Source organism: Ictidomys tridecemlineatus, chromosome 11, assembly GCF_052094955.1.
Source record: "Ictidomys tridecemlineatus isolate mIctTri1 chromosome 11, mIctTri1.hap1, whole genome shotgun sequence".
In the NCBI taxonomy this organism is placed as follows: domain Eukaryota; kingdom Metazoa; phylum Chordata; class Mammalia; order Rodentia; family Sciuridae; genus Ictidomys; species Ictidomys tridecemlineatus.
This window is the reverse complement of record NC_135487.1, coordinates 132,010,566-132,028,353: the sequence shown is the minus strand read 5'-3', so window position 1 is coordinate 132,028,353 and position 17,788 is coordinate 132,010,566. Positions and strand designations below refer to the sequence as shown.

General features: G+C 44.2%; 3 non-coding genes and 1 pseudogene across 3 annotated transcripts; 1 reads left to right on the top strand and 3 right to left on the bottom strand.

Annotated features, from left to right (window-relative positions):
- Window positions 1-827: 827 nt before the first annotated feature.
- Window positions 828-991, bottom strand: LOC120891024 (U1 spliceosomal RNA). Its single transcript, XR_005735461.2, has one exon. It is a non-coding gene; the product is annotated as a U1 spliceosomal RNA (small nuclear RNA).
- Window positions 992-4,477: 3,486 nt separating this feature from the next.
- On the top strand, window positions 4,478-4,551 carry Trnan-guu (transfer RNA asparagine (anticodon GUU)). The gene has a single exon. It is a non-coding gene; the product is annotated as a tRNA-Asn (tRNA).
- Window positions 4,552-11,515: 6,964 nt separating this feature from the next.
- Window positions 11,516-16,412, bottom strand: LOC101965845 (transcriptional adapter 2-beta pseudogene; annotated as a pseudogene).
- On the bottom strand, window positions 15,960-16,032 carry Trnav-cac (transfer RNA valine (anticodon CAC)). Its single transcript has one exon. It is a non-coding gene; the product is annotated as a tRNA-Val (tRNA).
- Window positions 16,413-17,788: the final 1,376 nt, after the last annotated feature.

Genomic DNA, 17,788 nt, shown 5'->3' with positions numbered 1-17,788 from the left:
TCAGCATCCTTGCCTACACCGACTGCTGACCTTTTATACCACCTCAACCTTTTGGCAGAAAATATCAAAAAGTGAGACGCCAGCTCATTTGAGTCTGATCCGTAGCTTCCACGAATTAAATGGGCATGAATCATCTTTCTGGTTGAGAGATAGCGAATATTGGTGGGACTTTTAATGAAACAGTGGAAAGGAAGCGAGCGCACTGGACAGCGCGCGTACTCTTAAAGCAGACGGCAAAACTAAGGGGGCCAGAGAAGAACGTAGAGCAATATTTTTAAAAAGACAATAGAACCGCTTGAACATTATCTGACCAGCATGAAATGGTTCACGGCGTCATCTTGTACCGAGAAGATTAACAAAAGCGAGACAACACTGAGGGAAGGTAGAAACCCTACCCTCTTTAACCTGGGCGTGGTTTAAGCTCTTCCACATTTCCTGAAAGGATTCGTAGGCCAATAAGCCATCTGTCCTACACAGCACGCTCTACAGCAGGGACTCCGCTGCTCCACGCACAGGAGAGAGATCACAGAATACACTAACTCAGTGGTTGGGGAGTTTGTATCATCCAGATAAAACCTATGCGGGATTACCTAGTATGTACTTCTATTGAAGCAAAAAGTAGGAAAATTAAAACTTTCTACCAAGACAGCTACTAAAAACTTTTTTTTCCTCTCATGGGCTAAATTGACCCATTCTCAGCACACATACATGACAAGATGTGTATATCAGACACTTCATATACAGCCTGAAAACACGTTAACTCCCGAGGTCATAGTAGAAGGTACCCTACACATACAAAATAAGCTACTTTTCCAACCAGACCAAGTCAGGGGAAAGCGCGAACGCAGTCCCCCACTACCACAAATTATGCAGTCGAGTTTCCCGCATGTGGGTAAACCGCAGGGGTCAGCACACCTGAAGTGCAATGGCAGAGCCTCGCCCTGGGAGAACCACCTTCCTGATCATGGTATCTCCCCTGCCAGGTAAGTATGAAAATGATCATGCACAGGAACAGTACAGCCTCCTCTCCCCTGGCTGTACAGTCATGGTCACCAACCTCCCTTTTACTTGTGCATTGTGATTCTTCCGAACCACTCTCCGTAAAAGACTCCCACCCACGGTCACTCACAAGGCAAGCCACCGCGAGCCAACACACTGCCTTTCATCTATAGCTCCTGACCAGCAGCCCCTGCGCCGCCTCATCTGCATACTTTACCTAGGTCAATACTTTGCCTAGGTCAATTCGGCCCACCTTTCCTCCCTGGCTCTCAGTCTCCTCTTGATTTACAGCGGCCACAGTATTTTTCTCAACATGTTTTGGAGAGTATCCAAAGGAAAGGGGAAAACGCCTGTGATGATTGGAATGAGGGTTCACTTTAAAAACATTTGGAGAAATTGTGGGATTTGACTAGAATACCAACTAATCTTTTGATAATCTGGTGGTATCTTCCACTGATGGCCTGATAACAATTTCTCATCTTCCTTAGTAAGATGAGTTGAAAACTTAAATTATTCAAGGAAAAAGAAAGTGAATCCACTTTTCGATGCTTTACAAGTATATCCCACAGGATATGGCAAAGGCATGGGATGGGGCTACCATTGTTGTGTTATTCAACAAATCTCCTCTGCTGTCCCTCAAGGACAAAAGGACCCCCTTTCCTTCATTTGGGAAGTGTAAACCTGATGCTTTCTAGTTCTCACCATGAAGAATGGGGCCCAGAGACTACTGCAGGGGATCTGTAGTCTCTACATGAAGAAACTCAAATATTTTGTGTCTTCCTTCCTTCTTCCTCCTCCTCTTCCCGTTTTTTCTTCTCTTCCTCCTCTTTCTCCACATCTTCCTCCTCCTGTTATTCCCTGCTGATGGAGTTGGATTCCTCAATTTTTTCCTTTCCCCATTGTTAGTCTGAGGAAGGTGGAGAAAGGAAGAGGGACTGGGGACAGGGGAACATGAAGAAAACCTAGTCCTTAAAGGCAAGTTCTTAGGTTTCAGACCTTGGTTGGGCTATGTGACCTTGGAGGAGCCACTTGTTCTCTGTGGGTCTCCAGGGGTTCATCTGCACTACGGTAGTGATCATGGGAATGGAAGTAGATCCTTGGAGGGAGGGTATGCTGCCTATGGCTTGATTTCCACCTCCAAACACAGGCTCCCACAGTCAGGGCCTGCAATGATAAGCACTGTGCTAGCTCCAGTGAGTGCTTCTCCATCACAATTGGGGTTCTGTAAGGATGGCTGTCAGTGGAGGGTAGGTGGAGACACAACAGCAAGTGGAGACAGTTCTGCAGGAGGCTGGAACCATCAGCCTCTTTAATCTGGGTTTGGCCTGAGAGTAGGTCAGCTCTGTTGCTGGGGGGAAGAGAGGATAAGGAGGAGATCTGGGGAGGGAGGGTCATGGGGAACAGAGGTGAGATGTGAAATGAAACAGTGGGTGTTTGTGCCATGCTTCCAGCCAGGACATTATCATATGCCATCTCAGGGAAATCAAATGCTATGAGGAAATACCTGGAGCAGCCTTGCCAGAAAATGTCTTTGGGCTTTCAGCAGATGTGGAAAACCACAGGGAACCCTTGTAAGGAAACCCCAAAGAGCTTACTTTCACAAAGCACTTGACCATTTCAAGGGACAATTTTTGAATTATTCTGTGAGCAGGAAGTGTCTAACTCCATTGGGACTCCTGAAACAACCCAGAAGATGAATGGACCTGTGATTCTCAAAGAGGAAACTGGACTTTTGCCAATGACGAGCTGGTGGTGGTGGTGGCAGTGAGCAGAGAGCATGAGAGTTCTTACTGACCTTCAATAGCCCTGGAGAAAGGAATTGTAAAAGGTGGCATCCAAGTTCCTCAAAGTTCTCAGCCTTTTCTCAGAAAAGACATATTCCTCCCCCTTATTAGTCCCCCACCCCCCTTATATCTGTAGTTCCTCAACCCTTAACCATTTGGAGTTGAGAAGCTGACTTGTGAGCAAAGCTCACTCTTCTCCAACCTTTTGTCACCGAATAAAGCCTTTCTTTCTCCCCCACACTGTTCTCCAGGACATTGGTTTTTCCATGGGATGAGCCTTGAAACGCGTTAATTTAAAGGTCAAGCAGCACACTGGAACAAGTCCCGCCCTCCTCCAATATGTTCACTTCAAAAATGACTCCATGCCTGAATATATAGGCATGTAATATAAACCAGTAATATAAAACTGTATCAAATAAGGCAAAATGTGTTAACAGGCTTTCTTCATAAAGGAGAACGTCTTATTGTCAAAAGTTATAAGAAAATATGCTTAACATCATTACTCATTAGGGAATACACATTAATTCCATACTGAGATATCAGCAGTCACTCACCATTGTGGCTACATTTAACAGAAGTACTGCACCAAATGCTGATAAGAATGTAGAGCAACTTTACTATCATTGCTGGTGTGAAACTAGTCTAGAAGAGTGGCAATTTATGGTTACATTAAATTTGTACTTAGTTGATGACCCAGCAATTATAGTACTTCAACGAATCACAAGTGCACCAAATGTGGCAAAAATATTCATCAAAATAACTAATCAATAACATCAGAATTTAGAAGTGATTTAATAACTAGGCAGATATATCTCATGAACATAATGAGCTAATTGTAAAAAATACATAACATTCCTGTAAATTGTATGAATAAGTAATAGTAAGCTGTGGAACTATACATAAGAACAGTGATTAAGAGGGGTAGTTTAGGAATTGCCTGGACAGGGATGCTATAGATCTTTCTAAGATGATGACAATTTTCTATAATTTGAGCAGGGTGTTAATTACACTTGTTAAAATTAAAACAACTGCACTAAGATTTATGCAGTTTGTTCAGTAATTTACTGTCCCCATTGAAATCAGTAGATAAGGATGGGGATGGGGAATAGCAGGCAGTGACGACTAGTTTGGATTTCTTTTTAGCAAATGAATCAAAAGCTCATCAGTGTAAAAAGAAAAAAAACAAAAAAGTCCCACTTATATTTGAGATATATCAGTTAGGAAAATGCTCATGACCATAATATTTCATCAGTTATAGATATAACATCCTTGGAAGGCAGCATTTCACCTTTGGAAATGTTTACTGCTTAACTGGGAGACAAAGAGCAAGCCCAAGGTTTCCTTTGGACCTGGCAGCCCCCAGGTTTTCGCACTGCGGGGTTTTAGTCCTCTTCTGACTGAATTGCGGTTAGAGGCCTGCAGTTTACTATCCTCTCTGACAGCTAAAGCAAAAAAACGGCCAACGTGCCTGAATCACAGAATAGAAGGCTGCCCGGGGAAAGCCGTTCCGCTGGCTGTCCAGCTTCAGAAGCCCCCCACACACAGGTTTCTAAAGAAACGCAGCCCCGTACCATCCGGTTGCGACACCTGGGGCTTGCACAATTGTCTTGCAAAAAACCAGACACACATTCTCGCCTTCAAGCAATACATGCTCATTTATGAGGCTGAGAAAAAGGAGAGCGCCTGCCATGGGCGTCTCTGTGGCGCAATCGGTTAGCGCGTTCGGCTGTTAACCGAAAGGTTGGTGGTTCGAGCCCACCCAGGGACGGCCTTGCTTGCGACCTTTTAAACAAGGTTAAGGTTGTGGTTGGTTGTGGTTTGTAGATTCTAGTAACAGCGGTGCTAACATCTGTCATAAAAGCAGAAAGGCTCAGGTCCTTGCAACAGCAACAACGTTTACTCTTTGATCTGGAAGTTAAATACTACAGTGGACAGTTAATCTTATGAATAATGGTGTAAGAGAGAAGAAAACAAACATTATGTATACTTTGTTTTGTTTAATAGGGAAGAATACTTGTAACTATTACATCCTTATTTCTGCAAAAGGCCTTATGGTGGTACCTGGTATTTACTCATTGCCACAATCCATTTGCTGTGAAGTGAGTTCATTGACGACATTGTACTGTCATGTGTAACTAATTACAACAAATAAAACATTATATATATTAAAAAAGAAGCATTGACGATATTAATGGCATTAACAATAATTAATGTAAGTCCCAATTACAATCATATCATGGAAAAAAAGAATGACACAAAAACAATTGGTGTGGCCAGACTTGGTGGCAGACACCTGTAATACCAGTGACTCAGGAGGCTGAGGCAGGAGCCCAGCCTCACCACATTAGAGAAGTTCTAGGCAACTTAGTGAGAAACTCTCTTAAAATAAAAATAAATAAATAAATAAATAAAATACAAAGTGCTGAGGATGTGGTGAAGCAACTCTGGGTTAAACACGCCCCCCCCCCAAAAAAAAATCTAAATAAACTGTAGCTAGTAAGGAGATTGAATTGGTAATTAAAACTCCTCCAAGAAAAGCCCTAATGGTTTTATTGGTAAATTCTACCAAACATTTAAAGAAAAATGAACACCAATTCTTCTCATATTCTTCCCAAATATTGGAAAGGCAGAAATACTTTCTAACACAGTCTTATGATGTCAGAAATACCCTAATACCAAACCCAAATGAAGACACAAAAACTGCAAATTATGAACATTGATGCAAAATTCCTCAGTGAAAACTAGCAAAGCCAACTCAGCAGCATGCAAAATGGATTATGCACCATAACCAAGTGGGATTTATTTCTGGAATCATTTGTTCTTGGAATGGGTAGTTCAACATACAAAAAATTAATCATTAACAGAAAATTGATGCATTAGCAGGAAGAATGGGGAAACACATGATCTCAATTGGTGCAACAATGAAACATTTCACATAATTCAATAACTTTTTTTATGAAAAACACTTAATAAAATTAGAAACTACCTCAACACAATAAAAGTCATATATGAAAAATCCACTATAAACACCGTACTCAATGGTGAAAGACTGAAATGAAGACATTCCATGTTCATAGATTGGAAGACAAAATTTGCTAAGATGTCAATACTATCCAAAGCAATTACAGATTTAATGTATTCCCTATCAAACTGTCAATGATAGTTATTAGGAAAACAAAAAGTTCATCCTAAAATACATATGGAATCTCAAGGAACCTTGAATAGCTAAAGTGACACTGATAAAAGAAGACCAAAGCTGAAGCACTCACACTTTCTGATATCAAAACTTACTGCAAAGCTACAGGGATCCAAACTGTGGCTCTGGCATAAAGATGGACATATAGATCAATAGAATAAAATGAAGAGTCCAGAAATAAACTGTTACATATATGATCAAAATTTTTCTTTGTTTTTTTGGTCCTGTGGATCGAATCTGGGGTGTTTAACCATTGAGCAACATTTCTAGTTCTTTTAATTATTTTGAGACAGGGTCTCAACTAAGTTGTTTAGGGCCTCTTTAAATTGATAAGACCAACCTCAAACTTGTGATCCTCCTGCCTCAGAGTCCTGAGTGCTGGTCAAATGATTTTCAACAGGGCACCAACACCGTTCAATGGGGGAAGACATCTTTTCCAACAAATGATGCTTGTTGTGGAAACTGGAAACCCAGATCAAAACAATGCAGTTGGACCTTTCTGAACCTAACATTATACACACACATTAACTCAAAATGACTGATGATCTAAATGTATGGCCTAAAACAGTCTTGGGAAAGAACAAAGGAAAAGAGCTTCATGACATTGGATTTGGCCATGACCTTTTTTTTTTTTTTTTTTAATGATACCAAAGGCACAGGCAACAAAAGAAAAAATAGACAAGTTGGAAGTCATGAAAAATTTAAATCTGTACACCAGAAAGACCTTATAAACAGGAAAGACAAACTACATAATGGAAGACAATATTTGCAAATCACATATCTGATCAGGATTCAATATCCAGTATATATAAAGACCTAAAACTCACCAAAAGAACAAATGACCTCATTCAAAAGTGGGCAACGGACTTGAGGTGACATTTATCTAAAGAAGACACACATATGGACAACAAACATATGGAAAGTTGCCCAAAATCACTAATAGGTAGGGAAACATAAGTTACAGCCCAAGATGCCCTGTCTCTCCCTCCCCATCAAACACACTTGCACACACGCACGTGCACGTGCACACACACGTGCACACACACACATTAGGATGATTATTAATTAAAATAAAAACAGAAAACCATTAAGTGTTGGTAAGGATATCCAGAAATTAGAATGCTTGTGCACTGTTTGGGGGAATTTAAAATGGCATAGCTACTATGGAAAACAATATGGTAGTTCCTCAGAAAAATTAAAAATAAAATTACATATGATCCAGCAATTAGGCTTCTTGGTATATACTCAAAGGAATTGAAAGCAGGCTCTCAGAGCAATTGTTGTACACCTTTGTTCACATCAGCATTATTCAAAATAGACAAAATGTGGAAGCAACCCATGTGTTTATGGATGGATGAATGGAAAAGCAAAATGTGATATATACAAACAAAGAAATATTATTTAGTTTTAAAGAGGAGGGAAATTCTGACATATTCCACAACATGGATGCATTTCATGGCTGTTATACTTAATGAATTATACCAATAAAAAAAAAGACAAATACTGTATAACTCCTCTTAGATCGGGCACTTAGGGTAGTCAAAATCATAGAGACAGAATGGTAGTTGCCAGAACTACCATTGGAGAGAGTAAAGTTTGTTGTTTAATGTGAACTGAGTTTCATTTTTGCAAGGTAAAAAGAATTATGGAAATGGATGGGGGTGATAGTTACACAACAAAATAAATGTAGTGAATACATGGAACTGTACAACTAAAAATGGGTAAGATAATTAATTTTGTTATGTGTATTTTACCACACACACCCACACACCCAAAAAATAAAACCACACACAATGTAAGTTGATAGATATGGATTTCCCCTTAGCAGCTTCAGAAGATTTTCATATTAAGAAGGCATTGATCTGCTAAAACAAAACAAAACAATTCCTTTTCTTTTGCATTGCTTATTTTACAACCCATAACTTTTCTCTCCTTCAATTCTTTAAAAAAAAAAAAAAATTCCGCCTCCTCCTGTCTGTGCCTGGGTGAGTCTTCTCCCACATCCCACTTTTTCCAGCTTCTTCATTGCAGAAGAAGAAGACATTGGAATATGGCAGAAACTTTTCAGGCATCAGAAGATAAAGAATAGAGTCAAAGACAGTGTCTTCGGAAGTGAACCATAAAAGACGTTTCAATCTTTTTTGTTTCCTCCTAATTCACCTCTCCCTCCCTCCCTCCCTCCCTCCTTTTCTCCCTCCCTCCCTCCCTTCCTCCCTTCCTTCCTTTCCTCCCTTTCCTTCCCCCTTTCTTTCTCCCTTTCTTTCTCTCTTTCACATTTTTCTTCCCTAATGTCTGGTTGATGTTTACATAAATGCTAAAAAAGAGGAAGTTATGGATCACAGTTTAGAATTTATTCATGAAACTCTGATTACCCAGTTTTTAAAAAAACAACAGATAGTTCTAACAGTATCATCACCAAATCATATAAAAATGCAGAAAGACAATTTCAGACTAAGAAAACTTTTGAAATTGAATAAATCAAGTCTATCTTTAAAATGGAAAGGGGGAAAAAATCGCTGGTCTTAGATTTTAAGCTATTGTTAAATAGAAAAAAAAATCCTTCAGATAGTTTTGGAAGAAAATCATTCCCCCGTTGCCCACACAGTAATATCTCTGTTGCTCTCAAAATTTGGAGTGTATTCTGGAGTATAAAACAAAAGCACACAAATTTCCCAAATTTTGTAGTTTGTTTTCTCTTATTAAATAGATAATTTTCAGGCCAATATCTGTTGACACGCAGAATCCCCTGGAACACCGCTGGGCCCAGGGGACAGCGGCCACCCCGGCTGGGGATTGTAGGTTGGTTCAGGTGTCTGGGTACAGAGCCCAGCTTCCTCTGCCACTTGGCGCAGAATGCAGTGTATTCGAAGCTCAGTCCACCTCCAAGTGGATTCCTACCCATGAGGGGCTTTCTGTCACCTCCTGGATCATCTGGGTGGCTGCCTCCCCTCAGGAGGACCTTCCAGGACCTTCTCTCCTTCCAGGACCTCGATTTCTTGATTCTAACTCCATGGTGAGGAGTGGCCCAGCGGTCTGTCCAAGGTCCAGCATGTCAATCAGGGAACTGATGACTCTTTGCATTCAGAAAACTCTTTCTGCCAGGAAACTAGATGACAATAACAGTGGTGTTAGGTACTAACATTCAAAATTGCAGAGACACAGCAGAAGAAATAGACATTCAAAGACAGACTTGCTGAGCGGTTGCTGATTTCAAGGTTTCGCTTCCAAGAACTTGCAAGGTCCGGCTTATATAAATTTGTTTGTCTTCCGCTGCAAATATTGCACTTCATTTGGTGTGTTAAGCTCCTAAAAGCCTGAATGGGCTTGGTTAATATAATTATGAAGGACTGGGACACGAAATTCTGCATGGACCAGGCCTCTGGCATGGGAGCCAAGAATGCTCCCACTAAACCACCATGTACTCCTGGGGAAAGGTTCTGGAGAAGAAATTGGAAAGAGTATTCAACAAAACAATTGCTCCTAAAGAGGCTTGTTGTAAGGTTAGCTAAAAACTAATAAAGACACCCAAATTGAAGGCTTTTACAGGACACTTTTATTAGACAAAACTGTAATATCAAGGCCAGGTCCGGTGGCACATGCTTGCAATCCCAGCAGCTAGGGAGGCTGTGGCAGGAGAATCCCTAGTTCAAAGCCAGCCTCAGCAACAGCGAGGCAGCTAAACAACTCAATGAGACCCTGTCTCTAAATACAATACAAAATAAAATAGGGCTAGAGATTTGGCTCAGTGGTTGAGTGCCCCTGCATTCAATCCCTGGTATCTTCCCCCCCCCCAAAAAAAAAAAACCCTACAGAACTATAATATCAAAGTATCTAATTTGTCTGATAAACAGATTTGTCTGAAGAAATCTGTTTACAATAGCAGGAGACCCCTATAGAAAAACATTAGAAATATTTATCCAGGTCCTTTGTTTCTGGTCCTAGAATTGCCAACCTCAAACAGTTGTTTCAATGGTCCTGATAAGGCGAGCGACCTAATGGGGGTTAGGTAAGTAAAATTCTAATTTTTAATTCAATAAAGAAATCAAAATAAAATATAGCATTAGAAGAAATAAAAAGAATCAAGGGAGGGAAGAAACAGATTTTGGCCATGGAGTTAATTAGTCCTTTGTAGTTATTTATTTATTTTTTTTAAAGAGAGAGTGTGAGAGAGAGAGAGAATTTTTTAATATTTATTTTTTAGTTTTCGGTGGACACAACATCTTTGTTTGAATGTGGTGCTGAGGATTGAACCCGAGCTGCATGCATGCAAGGTAAGTGCGTTACCGCTTGAGCCACATCCCCAGCCCTCCTTTGTAGTTTTTTTTTTCCTTTGAGTAACTTCACTTTAATGTAATTCAAGCTCAAATATTCTGAGAGGTAAACAGGCTCTTGTACCTATGGGGGCACAGGGGCAGGATGAGTTCAGGGAGAATGGGGTCTATGGTCATCCAGGGACTCTAAAGCAGGGTCTGGGCACGAGAACCCTGAGCAGCCGGAAGACAAGCAACTTCCTCAAGTTTAAAAGGAAGGTACCGTGTATGTCCTTGAAGAAGGCCCCAGAAACGAGCTTTTCAGTTGGGCTGGGAAGGAGCCATTTTTGAGTCAGATGCAAGAGGGCGAGCAGGAAGCAGCACAGTAGCCCCAAGACACAGCCGGGGAACCGCCACACTTGCCAGGGCCCATGTGGGCTGGAACTATGGCTCTGCCTAGCCAAAGGAAGCAGGCCTGGCCATGCACTAAATAATTCGCCTAGCTGGGCTAGCATGGCCATTGTTTTCTGTGAGAAGACGACTTGTAACTGAGAAGAATCCTGAGGAAGCTAATGCCAGAACTCAGAACCCTGAGCACTTGGCCTGGAACTCTTTAAAATGGGGTCTTCCAAGTCAAATGCACTACAAGTAGTCACAGCAGCAAGGGGCACCCCCGGAAGCCAGGCAGTTCCCACTAGTCCTGTGACCCTCCCACTCCAGGGTTCCCATCCTTGGGACAAGACAAGGATGCACCCAGGGGATATCCCCAAGTGGGCAGCAGGCTGGGCTCAGACTACAAAGAGGCAGGATTTGGGATTTGGGAGCTGCAAACTCACACTTGGCCGCTGCTGACAGCTAAGTGGAAGCTTACGTGACCAACTGTGTAAACAAGGCTTCTTCCTCAAGTGTGTAAGGAAACCTCCTGGTGCTCTCTGGCCTCATCTTCTTCATCTGTTACACAGGGGCAGGTCTGCGTCCCATGGGCCCCTCTATAAAGTGCAGGAAAATGTCACTCCCTGCACCCACAGCTTTGCACCCGAAGGGAAGGCGGCTCAGGAAAGACAAGGAAATCACCCAACCTCTTAACAGTCTCCAAACGGAACACGCAAAGGCAAATCATCATCTTCAAGGGTTTTAGGACCAAGTTAAAATAGAAACATATTTGTCTCCCCCATGATCCAATATAAGATTGTTACTATTGCTTCTTTCAGAGGACCATGAAAAGATTTTTACATCTTAAAAAAAGGAACTCAATTTGTTTAAAAAGAGCAACAGGGGAAAAGGCGGTTCCTCTCCCCTCCCCCCCAGGCCATTTGGCTCACAGGCTACTTGAGCGTCGCTCCAGCCTTAGAAGTGTCTGGGGACGCTCCAGGACACCCTTGTTCAGGAGGCATCCCTGGATATCCACCCGCTTTCTGTAAGGAAGTCTAAAATCCTTTTCTTTAGGACTTTGTCCAGATAACTGGGAAGGCGACTTTTGGAGGGGATTCCCTGCCGCTTCTGGTCTTTGATTGTTATGGTCTTCACCGTCACGTAGCACGCTGGACTCAAGTTCAAAGAGCTGCAGAGCACCTTCTCACGGTCTGACAAGAGCTCAAACCCAGGAAGGTTCTCGATGGCTGCCCTCCTCCTTGCCCCTTTTGGAGCCAGCCGTGTTCTTGTCCTCTTTCCTTGGCTCCCGCTTGTGCCTGGCGGCTTCGTACTCAGCAGACTCTTCCTTCTTGGTGATTCCGTTTCGCCTGTACCGCGGCAGCTCTCTGATCTCGGCTCGCAGCATCTTCTCCTTGTGCATATTTTCAAATAAGTCGTCGAACTCCTCGCACGACATGAACGGGTACAGCGGCCGCAGCTTCAGCCGCAGCTCCTTCTCCTCCTCGGTGATCTTCCGCTTCAGCGCCTTCTCCTTGTCCCTCTTGTCCTCGCCCAGGAAGGCAGGCACCAGGTTGTAGTCGCGGGCGAGGTTCTTCCCGCGCTGCGGCTCCTTGAGCGTCCGCACATACACGTCCACGTGGGCGCGCTTGAGCTCGAGCTCCACGTCCTCGTCGTCGTCGTTCACGGACAGCCCGCGGAGGAGTGTCCTGGTCATACTCCATCTCATGGTCGTCCCGCAGTGGCATGTAGCCTAGCTGCTGCTGCTGGGCCACTGAGACGTCCAACGGGGGCAACGGGGTGGTGAGGCCGGGCGAGAGGGGGATCTGTCACCAGGTTGGAGATGCTGTCGGGGACGCAGGTTCCCGTGGACGTACACGCTCACATAGTGCTCCACCGCTTCCTGGGGAGTCCGGGAAGCACCCACGTGAGCAGCCAGGTCTTCCCAGTTGCCGAAGCCCAACTGCTCGATGGCGTCCAGCAGCAGCTGCTCCTCTCGGCTGGTCCAGCCGCCCTCGGCCTCGGGCCCCCAGAGCGTGAAGCACCCGCCGTCCACCAGCTGGTAGCCGTGGTAGCGGCGGTGGTGGCCGATCTCGGCGCCGGCCGAGAAGCACTCGTGCACAGCTCCATGTCCTGGCACTCGGTGCAGCGGGAGCGCAGCGGGCTCACCTCGGCCTGGCAGTACTCGCAGTGCTTCTTACCCAGCTCCGCCACCTTCCCCGCTCGCCCGCCGGCCCGCCGCGCCCCCTGTAGTTTTTTTTTTTTGTTGTTGTTGTTGTTTTGTTTTTTTAAGAGTAAGAATTAGCCTTATCTCTTACCCTGCACAAAAATCAACTCAAGATAGGTACACGACTTAGAAATTAGGCCCAAAACTATGCAACTCCTAGAAGAAAACTTAAGGTGAACACTCCAGCACTTAGGCACAGGAGATGACTTTCTCAGTGGGACCAATTAAAGCCCTGGAAATAATGCCAAGAGTTAATAAATGGGATGGCATCAAGTTATAAAGCTTTCCACAGCAAAGGAAACAAGAGTGTGAAAAGAGAACCTATAGAATAGGAGAAAATCTTTGCTACCTACTTTTCTGACAGAGGATTAATATCTAGAAATATATAAAGTACTCAAAAATTTTTACACCAAAAAAGCCCCCAATAACCCAATTATTAAATGGGTAAATGAATTAAATAGACACTTTACAAAAGAAGAAATACAAATGGCCATAAAATATATGAAAAAATATTCATCATCATTAGCAATCAGAGAAATGCAAATCAAAACTACACTGAGATTTCATGTCACATGAGTCAAAAATGGCAGTCATCAAGGAGTGGATGAGAAAATGGAACACTTTTACACTGTTGGTGGGATTGCAATTTAGTACTACAGTATGGAAATCAGTATGGAGATTCCTCAAAAGACTAGGAATGGAACCACCATATGACCCAATTATACCACTCCTTGGTATTAAAGTCGTCACACATGCATACCAATGATGATGGCAGCACAATTCACAAGAGCCAAACTGTGAAACGGCCTAGGTATACACTAATGGAAAAACGAATTAAGAAATGTGGTATATATATATATATATACACACACACAATCAAGTTTTATTCAGTCCTAAAAATGAAAATTATGTCATTTGCAGGAAAATGGATGGAATTTGAGACCATTCTGTAAAGGAAAGTAAACCAAACGTAGAAAATTAAGGGTGTGTGTTTTCATATGGGGAAGCTGGAGAGGAAAAAGGAAAAGAAGAGGGTGGGCAGGATCTCATGAAAATCAAAGGAAAAAGACTAGACCTGGAAAAAGGGAGGGAGGGGAAGTTATATTGTGTGCATGTAAGAATATATAACAACAAATCCCATCATTATGTACAACTAATGCACCAATAAAAAACGTGGAAGAAAAAAAAAAGTAAGGATTAGCCTTGTAATTGCTGTAATAATACTAGTGTGACTTCTTTTTAAGACAAAACCACCCTCTACCTTAACAGATGAAAAGGTAGATAATGTTTGCAATCAAAGTTTGAGAGAATCAAATTCCTATTTGTATGCTTTGATTTATTAGATATATCAGTAGTGGACTATGTTAAAGAAATATTGCTGGTTGAAATATTAACATATTGGTATTTTGATGAATTCAAATAGTGGAGAGATTTCTTTCCCCAATTTTTTCTGAGGGAAATTAAATTGAAGAGAAGAACCTGAAGAACCATCACATATGTTGGGTCTGGGATTCATGACTTTTTGAAAGACAAGAGTTTTGTATGACGTGTAATCATGGTTCTCTTGCTGAGAAGCCAAGCGAGGTCCAAGATGAGACTCAACTTGGGCTCAACAAGGAAATCCACCTTCACACTGATGAAGAGCTTTGGTTCCATCTGCCCCTGCCCAACACCCAAGACACACACAACCTCCAGTCAATGTAACTTCAAATATCATGTTCACATATCAGCAAGATCTACATTTATTCCCACATTTATTTCAAAACTAGAGGACTATTCTTGCTATACTAAATCCTAATTCATCTCCATCTGAGTTACAAATACTAAAATTCAACACACTAGTGAGTTTCCTGTCAGCATCTCACATCACCCTCTACCTCAACACCAGGCACAATATCTCCCAAAGGGTCTGGTTTCAATCACTAAACCCTGTTCCTACCCCGCTAAAGTACATTTACTCTCATCAACATCTATCCTATTTCTCAAATGAGATCTTGCTGTCCTTTTGGATAAACAATCTTGTTCTCATAACACAACAACTTGTTTTCAGTTTAACTAAAAAGAGTGCTTATGGTGAGCCCAGGGGTACATGCCTGTAATCTCAGTAAATTGAAAGTCTGAGGCATGAGGATGGCAAGTTTGAGAACATCCTGAGCAATTTAGCAAGACCCTGTCTCAAAATTAAAAATAAAAATGGGTTGGGGATGTAGCTTACTGGTAAAAGTGTCCCTGGAGACTCCACAAGTATACTGACACTTTATTACTACACTCTACTACACTCTTCTGTCTTACTTCCACTGATGTAAGCAAATCACAAACTGGCCTGGCTACAGTGCAGTTTCATCTGCCACATGGAATCCTGAGTGACCTGTATCTTAAATCTAGGCATAGCTGAAACCTGAATTCATGTTTCTTCTGTAAAGTGATTAGTACCTTGTTACCTGTATCCCACGCCCCTCCATGCTTATCATTCTCATGTCTATTGCCAGTATTGAGATCCAGGGGACAGTGAACGACTCAATATGTCAGGAACTTAAAAATTAACTTTCCAAAGTTTTATGCTGGCGATTTCCTAGTGAATCAGTTGTTTCATTCAGCTCATCTGCCATGACAAAATACCTTAGACTGAATGATTAGGAAGTAGTTTCTCAGTTTGGAGGCTGGGAAGTTCAAGTGCCTGCTGATTGTTTGGCTCAGGAGGAGGGCTATCTTTCTGAATTGCAAACCACTTGATGGAGATAGAGAACAGATAGAGAACTGTCCTCACCTGGAGTCAGAGAAAGGCCACTCTGGGCTTTCTTCTTGATCTTAAAAGGAGACCTCATGTAAACCTCATGCTCACCCTCCATCTCCAGAAAGGGCACATTGAGGGTTATAGGTTCCAAAGTATTTGGAGAGGACACAAACACCTAGTGTTAATACTAGATGCCCTTGAGATTGATGCAGTCTGGTTGCTTGTGAAGCAATCCTGGGCTTGACCAGTTTTGTTTGCTTCGCTTTGTATGGGGTGCTGCCCGGGCCGCACACATGCCAGGCGAGCGGGGCTACCGCTTGAGCCACATCCCAAGCCCCTGTTTGCTTTGCTTTTTTACCTACCCCTTTAAAAAGGGTGGAAACTTCTTAGAAAAGACTTTTGTTTCCGCCCGGTTTCGAACCGGGGACCTTTCGCGTGTGAGGCGAACGTGATAACCACTACACTACGGAAACCGTCCCACACGAGGGTGCGTCTGCCATCTCCAACTATCATGGTTTCCCCAATACCCGAAATCCACTGCCTTTTGAAATTCGATAGGAATTGCTCCTCCCTATTGCCCCAGGAAGCACCCAGAGGTCTGCGGGTCGCGTTAGGCCCTGGTTTAGTGTTCTGTACCCACCTGAGGGAGTGAAGTGCCTGTGGTCTCGGGCCCTGGGGTCCGCTTCTCACGCAGGGCTTGCAGAACCACGAGTGTACGGGCTCCCCGCAGGCTCTCCAGCTCCCCAAGGCTGTAGGAGCCAGTGGCGTTTGGACGTCCGAATGTGCACGGAGCCCAGGCGACCTTTTTCGTGGCCCCAGAGTCCTGTGCTCTTGGCTCTCGACAAACGGTCATGCTTCCAGTCCACCCAGGGACCGCCGGGCCTTTCCTCCCCGCCCTCTTTCCCACTCCCGGGGACCTTACTCTCGGGCCCTTTCCTCCCAAGCCCTTTCACCCAGCGCCTCCTCCTGTTGTCCCGGAAAAGGGGGACTTTCGGGTTCTTGCCGCTGGCGCTTGTTCTATTTGACTCAATTTTGGTCCACTCACACATTTAAGCAGGTGTTTATCGATCCAGGCCAAGCCACGGTCAGGCCACCAGTGTCGCATTCGTTTGCAGACCAGGCCCCGAGGCCGGTGCACCAGGAAGCAGGGGTGGGTGGAAGGCCGGGGACAGCGGACGCCCATCTCACCAAGGCTGCTTTCTCCCTCGTTGGGCTGGAGGCTCTTTCTTAAGAGAGCTTTATTTTACCCTTCACCATACGAAGACACCTTTTATTGGCGTTTTGTTATTTCTGCTGAACGGGTTTGGGGCAGCGATTTTTAAACTAGACAACCAGATCAAGGCGGTTTGGGTTCCCAGAAAGCCTGTGGCCCGGTGGGTTTCGTGCACAGCACCGAAGGCGCCGACGGGCGGGGAGAGGTGGTTTGCACTGAAGACGAACGAGACCCCCCTCCCCCTTTCAACTTTTCTTTGAGATGGAGTTTTAAAACTTTGAAGAATGTTCCCTGTTCTCCAGTCCCGTTTCCTTCAAGCCGGAAATCCAGTTACTCCCACCCTCGGGAGGGCGCACCGGCCACCAGGCGCGGGCACTCGGTCTGACCGCGATGCAGCTGGTCTTCGCACCCTCAGCAGAGACTGGAGGGCCAGGTCGAACTTCACGGTCCCTTTCCTCAGGAAATGTCATGACCCCCCTCCTCCCCTTTGTCTTCTCCCGACCACCAGGAGGAGAGGAGAGGATTCACCCGTCGCGTTTGGATCCTCTGTGGTCCCACATATTGGGGGGCATTTTGCCTCACATGGACATTACAAAAGGGGCAGCTGTTTTTTTTTTTTAAGAGACTTTATTTTTTAGTTCTCGGCAGACACAACATCGTTGTTGGTATGTGGTGCTGAGGATGGAACCCGGGCCGCACGCATGCCAGGCGAGCGCGCTACCGCCTGAGCCACATCCCCAGCCCAAGGGGCCGCTGTTCTTTCCACTGCAGAAGCTACGAAGGCGTTGGGCGCCCGAGGAACCGAACTCACCCCGGGCGCCCCCACGACCTGGGCTGAGTTCTCCAAACCCAGTAAAGCACCCCCGAGGCTTCCCTGCGGCCGAAGGGAAGGCGTGTGAAGGAGGAGCTGGCGCAGAGGGGACTCAGCCCTTCCCCAGAAAAGGGGCAGATTCAAAGAAAAAGCGCACCGACGGCCCCACTGCGTGACCTCAAGACTAGGGTCGGGGCCAACCGAG